The sequence below is a fragment of the Strongylocentrotus purpuratus genome, unplaced genomic scaffold, assembly GCF_000002235.5.
Source record: "Strongylocentrotus purpuratus isolate Spur 01 unplaced genomic scaffold, Spur_5.0 spur5_contig_848, whole genome shotgun sequence".
NCBI classification, from domain to species: domain Eukaryota; kingdom Metazoa; phylum Echinodermata; class Echinoidea; order Camarodonta; family Strongylocentrotidae; genus Strongylocentrotus; species Strongylocentrotus purpuratus.
The window spans coordinates 347670-360446 of record NW_022145555.1 but is presented as its reverse complement, the minus strand read 5'-3'; the positions used below and the strand labels follow the sequence as shown (position 1 = coordinate 360446).

Sequence of the window (12777 nt, the reverse complement as noted above, 5' to 3'; positions counted from 1 at the left end):
ATGCAGTTTCATTCAGAAGTTTTGAAAGCAGCTTGTCAACGAACTCGGCGAAAAACGAACTCTAGCCACGACGCGCCCGACAATTTAGGATCAGTTTATATCACTTTCATTCAGAGATCTCATTTCATTTTCTCATCAATCGCGAACAGGGAAACAGTAGAAACCTGCCTGAGAGGACTGTGGCATAAGACGGAGTCGTTGTCTCATCACAAATTTGAATAAACTGAAGATCAAACAGGTAGTCTGATAGTGTACACAGCTTTGCAATTGCAACGAGAAGTATCTAATACTTAAAGTTAGACTGCAAATAAAGGGACAATTTGAACAGCGCTGAAGGCCGTGCAAAATAAACACCAGGACATCAGAACGTAAGTACAGAACTTCAATTTGTACATGTATGTAATTATTGAGGAATAATTGAGTTGAATTGAATTGAATGATACTACACCTTTTGAACCCTTTACTAATAAATAATGTGAATATATTGATGATTTAGACCCAGATGATATTTTATATACATTTGATAATCCTTCCAAATATTGGCTAATTTGTGATGAATTTAATTATGACAAAAATATAACTGAAAGAAAAAAAAACACTGTTTAAGTATATGCTTCACTTTAATTCAAGAAGCTCGTACTGACTCTAGATAAAAACATGTATAAAATACGCGTTTGAAGAAGTTTTCTGTTTACGAAGGCAAAATGAATTTATTCATATTGTGATCTCTGTGGCCTAGTGGTAAGGTACCGCTTACTGTACGAAGGTTCGATTCCTAATGGAGGCTTATCAGGTTTTTTTTTCTTATTCAACTTAAGTGGTTGAGGTAGGTTGATCGATAGAGGACGTGTATATGAGCCAGATTAATGAGCGCACCATAATTCTTAGATGGCTTTCAAAATTCATTCAGTTCTTGACAGGGATGCCAATGATATATAATATTCCCAACATTTATTTATTTGCAAATACTTATCTCAAAACTTTCGAAATTGTAATTTAGTCGTACCCACAATGGTCATAATCAGGGGCGGCGATCCGGGGGAACGGGGGGGGGGGGGGTCGTCCCCCCGGAAATTTGAATAAAAATGAGAAGAAATGAAAACAAATGTACGCCAAACACTGACTAAAGACTGCAACACACTTTTAGACTCTGGGAGACTCAAGAGTGCCAAGTTTTGACTAATAAAAATGCAAACATCCTCTCGTTCGGTCGCTAACCTTCCTCGTATACTATCCCTCAAAATGTACAAGTAAATATTGTAGAAAATGCACAGTTTACACTATGTGTTTATTACAGAAAAGAATAATGACCTACCAGCATCACAAATGAGGTGTCAAAATATGCTCATCATAACCGTAATTAAATACCTAAAACCCCTGAGCTTGCGGGGGCTTCACTCCCTTGACCCCACAAGGGGCCTTAAGGCGGCCTCTGGATGCTCATCTGACCGTAATTTAATGCCTAAAACCCCTGAGCTTTTAGGGGGCTCCGCCCCTGGAACCCACGCCAATTAGTGACCTGCCGGTGTCACAAATAAGATATCAAAATATGCTCATCTGACCGTAATCAAATGCCTAAAAACCCTAAGCTTCCGGGGCTCCCCCCTCCCCCTGGGCCCAATGCAAATTATCATTAACATTTTAGCCCCCCCCCCCCACTTTAAAAAAACGTTCCGCGGGGCATTCATATAACCAGGCGCGTACGCAGGATTTTTTCAAGGGGGGGGTTTTAACATTTATAAATCGGTCCGAAAATTTCGCAACGACTCAGCCAGCCGCTGAATAAGCGGGGGGGGGGGGGGGGGGGGGGGGGGGGGGGGGGGGGGGGGGGGGGGGGGGGGGGGGGGGGGGGGTAAGAGGACACATTTTTTTTTTTTTTGGTCCCAAAAAAATCGCAACGACTCAGCCGACCGCTGAATAAGCGGGGGGGGGGGGGGGGGGTAAGAGGACACTTTTTTTTTTTTTTTTTGGTCTCGAAATTTGGAAATTTGACATTTTGCTCCGTTGGGTGGGGGGGTAAGGTCACCTTTTTTAGGTCGGCCATGGGAATAATTTATTTATTTTTTTTTTTTTTTAATAATTAAAAAAAAAAAAAAAAAAAAAAAAAAAAAAAAAATCCAAAAGGGGGGTTTTAGGTTTTTTTGAGGGGGGTTTACACACAAAAAATTTCCAAAGGGGGGGGTTTAACCCCCCAAACCCCCCCCCCCCCCTGCGTACGCGCCTGCATATAACATAATATAAGAGTGGTGGTGATGCGGATTCCCCCCCCCCCAAAAAAAAGGCGTTGCTATCCACTTGCTCCGAAACTGCCAAAAATGACCTCTAAATCTTTTCCTTGACCTAACTGCGGGCACTTTAGGTGTTTATAGCCTGCCAGCAAATAAAATGATTTTTTTTTATTTTAGGAAAGATAATACTAATTTAAAACTTTCCTTAAAACGAAAGGGCTTGGAAATGTCTTTTAGTGGGAAAATAATGACCATTAGTTGTCGAATCGACTTTTTAAAAATTGCATTCAATAAAGTAATAGTCACCCCAATAGTGTCTGACAGTGAAGTCAAGGTAGTAATACTAATGATAACATACCGTAGGCCTACTTGTATAGCGCATATCACAATATGTATATATATATATGCGCTGTAAGAAAGAGTAAGAAGGAAAGGTGGATCGAGTAACATAAGAAGAGTGAGATATGCTCAACCTACTCCTCAACATGCGGGTTCCCTTGCATAATTTGAATATTAGGACACTGATAACGTTTAAATTTCAAAGTTCATAATTCCTGCAAAGTTCTACAGAATTTGATGTTGGCTGCAAATGGGTCTTGGAATACCTTTTAAGGGAATTCCAAACAGATAGACAAAGAGGCTGTTCACACCGGCAGAGATAGCGCGCGCTAGACCGCGCTATCTCCGCGGTTTGGAAGGTACAACGTCGTTTCGGTCCGCCCAACAGCGAGTCACGGCGAGCCAACACTGGAGCACCTCTAGCTTGGGGGTGGTCCACGAGAGATAGCGCGGGCTAGCGCGCGCTAGAAAAAAGGGGGTGCTACGATAGACCGCGCTATCTCATTGCGGTGTGAACAGCCAAAGACCCCCTTAGATCGGTCTAACGGTGAGTGAGAACGGACAACCGTGTCTGGAAGCGATCTAGTCGTTCTGCATGACCGTGCGTGAACTTCACAGATAATAGGGACTTTTAGATTTGCGTGGGCTGATACGTGTGACGTCCATTGAAGGCAGTGCATTAAAAGGACGTCGACCGTAGCAATCCCCATTGTGTTCGTGCGAATCTAAAAGTCCCTAGTTGCTCTAATGAACACACACTTGTATAGCTCAGAGATTGCTTAAACTCTTTCATGACAAAACCTTTTGATATTTGACATAATCATAATGGATGGTACATGTTTTGTCCACATGGCCTCTACCCGACTTTATCTTGAAGGCTTCAACCTAGCTTTTGTCCATTGATATGTACCATCAATACATGTATAATATGATGTCAATTGTGTCATGTTTTGTACACGTGACCACTACCCGACCTTATCTTGAAGGCTTTAACCTAACTTTTGTCCATTGATAATATGTACCATCATTATAATTATGTCAAACGTGTCGTGTTTTGTCCACGTGACCATGCACACCTGACTTTATCTTGAAGGCTTTAACATTTTGATCATCGATGTGTACCATCATTATAAGTATGTCAAACGTGTCATGTTTTGTCCACGTGACCATGCACACCTGACTTTATCTTGAAGGCTTTAACATTTTGATCATCGATAATGTACCGTCAATATAATTATGACAAATATCGATGGTTTTTTGTCATGAAAGAGTTTAAGCATTTTCTGAGCTATATACATATTTGTAAAATACAGTGTGTGTTCATTCGAGCAATTATCTGTGAAGTTCATGAACGGTCATTTAGAACGAATATTTCATCCACGGGGGGGGGGGGGGGGTACTCACATTTGACTGGACTGGAGTGTGCCGCTCAAGTCTCGAAATCCGTACCAATTCTTAAGGGTCAAGTTTTGGCAGATTTTTCAAAAAATATAGGCCCATCTTTCACAATCTTCGGGTGTTCACCATGCAAGACATCCGAAATGTTTTGAAAAACGGACCCATGTTTAGTGATAATTTGTAAAAAGTGGAACCCATGTTTAGGGATTTTTTGTGTGAAAAAGCTACCCATTAGAGTGGCACATCCCCGTATGTGAGTACTCCCCCCCCCCCCCCCCGATTTCATCAGCGAGCAGGGTCGTCACAAAAATAGTTAGTATAAGGAGTGTATGACCAAATTTGCAGACAGAGAATAAGATTCACACCCCCCCCCCCTCCTTCAAATAAAAAGGCAGCAAAAGATGGAATTGCGATTAAATCAGAAGAAAATTATGAATATATAAAACTGTATAAAAAAAAAGGGCAAATAAACTTGAAGTGCAGAATATATCGCCAAGCTCAGCACCAAATATTAGTGTAAGGTGTAGGATTAGGGTTAGAATTACTTTGTGTGGTATTTGAGCGTATGGGATCTAGGATGTCATATCGTCTCCCCCCCCCCCCCCCCCTCCTCCCCTTAACCCTCTTGCGACGCACTAGTTTACCATAATGGAGGTGGTTGGGCGATAGAAAGATCCAAAGTGCAATGGCTTAGTTAATACCTCATTTTGAAAAGTCGCGATGTTTCGCGCACCCGTTTACACTTGTACGGAAACATCACCGACTGAAAAGCTCAGTGAAGCATAGTTTTGTTACCTTGGCAATCGATGACATATTCTGTCTACCATTCAAGTTTGATCAAATAAAGCAAAACGTCAAAACTCAAAAGGGCGACAGTGTATTGATTTGGAGGGGTGGGGAGGTCATTGGGCCCACCACGTGGAATCAAGTTACAGTGGCAGACCTAGGTATTTTAGAAAGAGGGGGCGGGCACCTCCAACTCCTGTGTGCTAATATTTCATTCATCCATTCGTATGGGAATTTGTGCTATAGATTGGGAGGGGTGTGCTCCTGAAGCCCCCATTCAATTCGCCATGGAATGAACGAATCCTATAATATAAATATATATATATTAAACAAAACATCAAAGAAGTATAGGTGCATCATTCATCAATCGTTATGTTCTCCGAAACAAACAAACAGACAAATAGCAAACAAAACAAACAAACGAGAATAATAGTATAATCTATCGTTACTTATACAAGCTGTGACCCATTACCTAAAAAAAATCAACAACAGGAATTAACAGTACTATACAATAATACTCCTCTCTAAAAAATATCAACGATGAACATGAATGACATAAAACGGGTTTATAATTAGAAAACATGTATGTCGTTGATAATCATTAGAGCATGGAAGAGCAAACAATTACACACGGTTATACCCACCATTGCGTTAGACCAAGGATCAAGGAGATATTATTGCTGGTAACTCCTTGGTTAATTGACACAAACATCGCCTTTTAGTAGGAAACTATTTAGGATGTTATGCCATTGTCCAAACGCTGAACAACATCCACGAGTTGTACTTGCAACGAAGTAAGGTAATCAACATTATTTCAATTTTGTTTACACTTATTTTTTGAACGTCGTTAGTGTGCAGTTGTTTCAACATACACGAATATTATTATGATAATAGAGAGGATTGTTGTTGAGTGGTTTAAACTCTTGACATGATATATTGAGGTCGTGGTTCATTCATTATGATGAATCTGCACAATAGAAAGTTAAATGTTAAATTAAAAAAAAAATTGCCCCCCCCCCCCGCTGGTTATTCACCGGCTGGCTGTTTCGCCGCTAAATATTTTCTCATGAATTGGGCCCCCTCTTTGGCCCCTCCCCTGCCGCCGGCTGGATCCGCCCCTGGCATTAGTGTACAATATGAAATGGAGACGGTTGGGCGATAGAAAGATCATTCGTGCAATGACTTGGTTCATCAATGAAGGATAGGTTTGTGACCTTGGCAATCGATGACATATTCTGTCTACCTACCATCCAAGTTTGATCAAATAATTACAATCAAGACGGAATTATTATTGCTGGTAACTCCTTGGTGTGACCCAAACATCGCATTTCAGTAGGAACCTAACTTGGATGTTATGCCATTGTCTAACGTTAACAAACGCTGAACAACATCCACGAGTTGTACTTGCAACGAAGTAAGGTAATCAAGGATACTACTTATATTATTGCAATGTTGTTTACACTTTTTTATTTGAACGTCGTTAGTGTGCAGTTGTTTCAACATACACGAATATTATTATAATAATAGAGGGGATTGTTTGAACCGAATTCATGACCCCATACCAAAACTTTGTATTACCTTTAAATGCACTGAGTGCAACGGTTGTCAGAGCTTTAGCAGGGGAAATGTTATCCACATTTGCATTAAAGCGCATAGAAACGTTTTATCATGTAATGTGCGCTGTACAAGATAAACATTATTATTATCATTATTATCATTATTATCATTATTATTATCTCTGTATTTGTTATTATTACTATTATTATCATTAACATCATTATTACTGTCATTATTATATCAATTCATTGATTCAACATTAGTGACACGCTTATCATGTCCAAATAGTGGAATAGCTTGTAGGTAAATCATTCATGTAATCTTGTGTAAACATATAGCTCCATGTGTTTGCAATTTGGAGCAGAATAATAAGCATTTATCATAAGTATAGGCTGAAAGAGAAATGAGTTTCCTGTCATATACTTAAAGGCCTACAGATAATTAAACAACAAAAAATATATTAAAGTCAGTATGCTACCTTTGTATTCAAGGGGTGAAATCAGTCTGGTATACAGTGAACTTTTACTTACATATTCTGCTTACTTCCTCATGTTCATATATTACAGTTAGACTTAGAGTGCAATGCTCCTAAATGATTTTCTCGACAGGGGTGCAGCCGACGGGGTTCTATTCATGATATTCTGAACATCACAACAAAACTGGTTGTATCATACCATTATGATATATCTGCACAATAGAACATTAAATGTTAATTTTTTTAAGTCCCCCCCCCCCCCCTGCTTGACTTCACCAATTCTATACATCGTTGTGTATTGCCGCTCAATTGATCACGATGATTCATCTGCTCAACAACAATGTGAATGTTTTTTTTTTTTACTCCCCAACCTCGATCAACATTCCTTTCTTTATGAAACTTCATGGGCATTGTCACGACAATATTGGAATTAGTACGTCTCTGTTTGCTTTTACACATTTATGAATTGGTGAAGGTCTGATAAAGCCATGTAAATGTGTTAAAGGATTCATGTAGGTGATGTCAACGTTCATTATTCGTCCCGAGTGTTGTAGAAAAATACCATTAAAGATATAATTAAAGGGATGAATATAAATCGCGTTGGTTGCTTAAAGATAAGCTTGAGTTCTGGTAATAACATCAAGATGACAAATAAATGACATGTGTCAAACGATTTCGGTAGAAAATGTATAGGACTGAGTAATGAGCATAGAAAGATAAGGAAATCAAGGTAACAAGGCCCGATACCATGTGCATAACAATGTGCAAATGAGATTTGGGGTTTTATTGAAGATGATTTCAAGCAAGTTTTTTCGTGAAGTTTTTTATTTTTATTTTACCGGTTCAAACGATCAATCTACTGCAGGATAAACAATCCAGAAGGAATTATAGCCATGTTCTCTCGACATACAATGCCCACTGATTCCAGAGCTCAAGATTATCTCCCAGTTTAAGGAAAGGTTACCTAAAATCTGCTGTAATTTTGCAGAAAGACGTGGTGTAATCCTGTCCCCTTTGTATAAAAAATGTAAAGGAAATTTCAATTATGACAGAGGTACTTCGGTAAGAAACTTTTCGGGGAATACCTATTAGCGGCAGAATCAAATTTCATTCTGGTGAGGATCTAGAACGAAGAGAAGTTGAGGCCTGGGGGACCGATAATTCTCTTATTTTCCACAATGAACCAGAATGACTCACATCAGGCACCTACGCAGGGGGGGGGGGGGATGGGGTTGTGGGTTAACCCCCTCCCCCTTCACTTTTTTTTATGTGTGTATTTTGGAGCAACCCCCCCCCCTTTGTGTTTTTTTATTTTAAAAAAAATAAAAAAATATGCCAATGGCTGACCTAAAAAAAGTGACCCCCCCCCCCCCCCACCGGAGCAAAATGTCAATTTTTCAAATTTCGAGACCAAAAAAAAGAAAAGTGTCCTCTTACCGAGGTACGCGAGGTAAGCCAGGTACGCTAAATATTCAAAGATAGCACCATGCAACAGACGACAGGATAATCGATATTTGCTCCAACGACAATTCTTCCAAGTTCCAGGGGTGTTCCACAAAGATCCTAAGTAAAATTATCTCTAAGTTGGACTTTACAATGATGGAAGGCTGTTAGCGTCTCTGAAAATGTTTGTTTAAAGTTATTTTAAAAGGCATAAAATGTTGATTCAAATCATTCATTTTTTTTCCCTATTATCAAGGAGATGTCATGTTCTTGATGTGGAATTTATGAAAAATCTAAAATACTCGAATTATGGTTAGTGACCCGAACTCGGAAATACGAATCAATTACTCCTGTACTACGATCTGTGTTAGGTCCCATTTTGTTTACGCTTTATATTTCTCCACTGGAGTCCATAATAGATAGTTTCATATACAAAAGATGTTCTATGCGGATGATACGCAACTGTATGTGTCCTTTAAAAAGTCTAATGATTTTGATCCAACTACTGAAATCTTAAACTGTATACACGCCATCAAGGAGTGGTCTCAGCTAAATAGCCTGAAGCTAAACAGTAGTAGAACAGAGTTCCTCCACATTTCTTCACGTTTTCGAGAAACGCAATCTATTCAGTCTATAGATCTAGATGGGACATTGTTACATGCAAACAGATCTTGTAGAAACTTAGGAGTGATTTTTGATTGTCGGTTGACATTTGAGAATTTTATATCTCAAAAATGTCGCGCTGCTTCGTATGCTTTGTATAGGATTGGAAAAATACGTGCTTTTTTGGATAGGTCCACCACTGAAAAATTAGTCCATGCATTTGTTTTGTGCCACATTGATTTTTGTAACAGTCTTCTTTTCGGTCTTCCTCAGCGACAAATCAAAAAATTGCAAACTATTCAAAATTCAGCGGCAAGATTAGTGACCCGAACTCGGAAATACGAATCAATTACTCCTGTACTACGAAATCTGCATTGGCTTCCTGTCCACTCCCGTATTTTGTTTAAACTATTAGTTTTTGCATACGAATGCTTTCATGACATTGCCCCTTCTTATTTATGTGAACTTTTATCATTATATCGGCCTACTCGTACTTTAAGATCAAGCTCAAAATCATTATTTATTGTTCCTCCCACCTCAACAAAAACATACGGTGAACGTTCTTTTATGCACGCCTCCTCAGTCTTATGGAATTCACTTCCAGATTCCATGAGAAATCACAATAATTTGAACAAGTTTAAGGTTTCTCTTAAAACGTATTTATTCAATGTTAAAATTGTACACTCATGAACTCAGCGTCCAACACTACATGTACTTCTTTGTTTCTAAGTGGATTTTCTAATGTGTATGACTTTTTCTTGTAATTCTTTCCTTTCTATTTGAAGCGCATAGGGACATGCTATACTGTAATGTGTTATGCGCTATAAAAGAACTGAGTATTATTATTATTATTAAAGATAAAGTTGAGTTCTGGTCATGCGATTACATTTTGAAAGGAAAGGTGTGGAATCAATCATAAAAGGTTGACCATGGCATTAGACATATTGCTGTACTGCAAGGTTCTGGAATCATCAGTACCAACATCAGTATCAGTGACCGGATATATTTTTCTCTTGCTCTTCAAGAGTTCAAGTTCACTTCGCGGTCTAATTACCTTGACAGTTGAGAGTAATTGACCCTGTAAAGTAATGGACCTCGTTTAGATAATTCAAAAATGCGCTTTTTTCGTCTCTTCTCCACAAATTAAACACAAAGAAGTACTTTTGCTAGCCGTCACCGGTGTCAAGGGCATGAGCGCCAAGGAATCCTCTAGAGACGTCGGTGTGATTGTCTGCCATTGTGGAATAACTGTACTTTAAACAGTGGCGTATCCAGGATTCTCTGGTGGAGAGGGGGGGGGGGGGTGTACACAACATTTTCTGACATGAACATGAATAATATTGGATAAAGCGCACATAATTATCCACCACGCGAGGTGCTCGAGGCGCTCCACTGTTAAAGATAAACTTTAGTACTGGTAATGCGATTGCATTGTGAAAGAAAAGGTGTGGAAAGGATCAGAAACGGTTGATCATGTAGCATGTAAGTATTGGTGTGCACTGCAAGGTTCTGGAGTCATCAAAATCATAATAAATTTGACCGAGTCTTGGTAAAGTAACAAGCACTCACATAGAAAGCTAAATATGGGACAATGCACATGGTGTCGGGGCTAGTACTACCTTGATTTCCTTGTCTTTCTATGCTCGTTACTCAGCCAGTATACATTTTCTTCCAAAATTGTTTGGCACATGTCATTTATTTGTACTCTTGAACATTCAGTGTAAGTTTCGTTTGATACTGTGAGAATTTTTTTTTTTTTTACCAGTACTGGAGTTTATCTTTAATCGTAATCTGCTAGGCTACCGATTTCGGTGATCACAGCATTCAAAGGAATCCCTTCCAACCACAACCCTATCTGGGTGAAGAGCAGCATATATAGATTAATGTCTAGCCAAAGGACATAAGTGCCGCGAAGGGACTCGAACCGTGAATCAAGTCTGACAACTTATCAACTTGACCACGACACCAGTAAGATCATCAGCAACCATCACAATCACCACCACCAGCACCACTACAACAACAATATCAATATGGCCATCGAGAATTTCAAAGATTCTAAGGCCAAAAAAAGAAGTAAGAAAGGAAAGATGAATAGTATTGAAATTTTAAAAAAGTATGAAATTTTAGTCATTGTGATGCGATTGAATATTTAAGTGCGCTAAAATTGAACAAAAAGTACCATTGTGAAAGGGCTTTCAAAAACACGCATTTGGAGAGAAACCAATATACAAAAACAAGAGTAGAACGATAAGAGAATATCTCCCCCATCGCCTCCCGGGATCCGCCGCTGTCTGACACTTTTGTGACCTTGGAAACTGAGTGAAACAGATTCCTACAAATGTTTTCTGTTTTCTTTCTAAACACCAATCCTTATATAGGTCTCAATCCCCTTACAAAATAATACCTCCGTACAATAAGGTGTCGGGGACTTCTGTAAGAGGTGGATCCCGGCAAGTCAAAGTCAATACTGGATTGTGATGGAAACACATACACAATTGAAACCACACAGCCAGAAAAACCGCCAAAGTTCTTGGTCACATTTCATGAAACTGATGCCTGTCAATCAATTTATTATCAGGTGTTTCTTGCCATGGTGATAAGAAGAAAACTTTAAAGCCCCACTGTCCTACTTGTAGCTACTTGCTCCCTCTATATAGAAAAACTTCCCCAATCGGTGCCTGTTGGTCCCCCATGATCCTCTTTTTCTTATGTTAGTTGAGAGCTGAGTTGATGAGATAGCCACCTGTCAGTGACCTGGCTGGGTGATCTAATCCCTTCTGGCCGTAGTATTGACGGTCTTTAAAGCTCATACTATGTTTTAAATTGAAAACGAAATGGCTATCCTTTGTCATGTGTTGTCTCAATTTCGAATCGTGCATTTACATAATCTAAATATTATTATCAACAATATACTTTTCAACGATTTTTCATACAAAATGATTATTTATATTTAGTAAGTGTGAGTTTTATAATTGGTATGCAGTTGGTTCGTGTGTTTTTAAGAAATTGATACGTAAGGCGGCACTATGTCCCATTTGCAGCCAGCATCAAATCCTGTTGAACTTTGCAGGAATTATGAATATGTCACATATGTCCTATCTGTGAAATCTAAACTTTAGCAGTGTCCTGATATTCAATTTTAAGGAAACCCGTTTACTTTCTACAGTGGCGGATCCAGGGGGCCGAAACGGCCGCGGCCCCCCTATTGGCGGCGCAAAAAAAAGGAAAAAAAGAGGAAGAAAAGAAGAGAAAAAAGAAAGGAGAAGAGAAGAAGAAAAGGAGAAGAGGAAAAAAAAAGAGAAGAGAAAAGAAAGAAGAGAAAAGAAAGAAGAGAAAAGAAACAGAGAGAGAAACAAAAGGAGAAAAGAAAAAGAAGAAAGCCCCCCGCCCCCTCGCTTGTGCTTGTATTTGAACTCATGTTGGTAGTAATCATGGACAGGGGCGGCAATCTTGGGCCCGATAGGGAGACACGTCCCCCAGGAAATTTAGAAATATAGCGGAAAGAACGTACATATTGGGCTTAGGGATTTTCTAGAATGCTTAATTTCAGCATTCAACATTGCAAAATCTCGCTCGGTCGCTACGCCCCGGCCCTCGCCCGATAACACAAAACTTCTTTCATTTCTACATTATTGCTTCTATCACAATCATAATTGTTTCATTTTCCCTTTAAAGCAGGCGCGTAGCCAGGGGCGGTAGGGGCAGTAAGAGGCTTAGGACAAAAAAGGAGCAGACAAAGAAACATTTTTGAAAATTCTGACAAGTTGAGAACGGTACAACGAAGCGTCTTCTTTCTCTAATAATTTTATGAAACATCAAAGCTACCACGCTTCGCGCGGGAGGGGAAAAACTGCATTCAAACAAGGATTAAGAGTCGAGAATGGTACAACGAATTGTCTTCTTTTCCTTAATAATTTAATGAAACGTCAAAGCTTCCGCGCTTCGCGC

The 12777-nt window shown here is 39.4% G+C and overlaps 1 protein-coding gene across 3 annotated transcripts in view; it reads left to right on the top strand.

The window, feature by feature from the left end:
- The first annotated feature begins 230 nt into the window (after window positions 1-230).
- The window catches only part of LOC581718 (solute carrier family 23 member 1), a 37143-nt gene continuing 24596 nt past the window's right edge, over window positions 231-12777 (top strand). Inside the window, exon 1 of one of the 3 annotated variants that reach the window (XM_030993383.1) lies at window positions 231-368. The gene's annotated coding sequence lies outside the window, so the exon portion shown is untranslated. Of the gene's footprint in view, window positions 369-5437; window positions 5551-5901; window positions 6171-12777 lie in introns of those variants that run through there. The other 2 variants (XM_030993375.1, XM_030993389.1) reach the window with 2 other exon arrangements.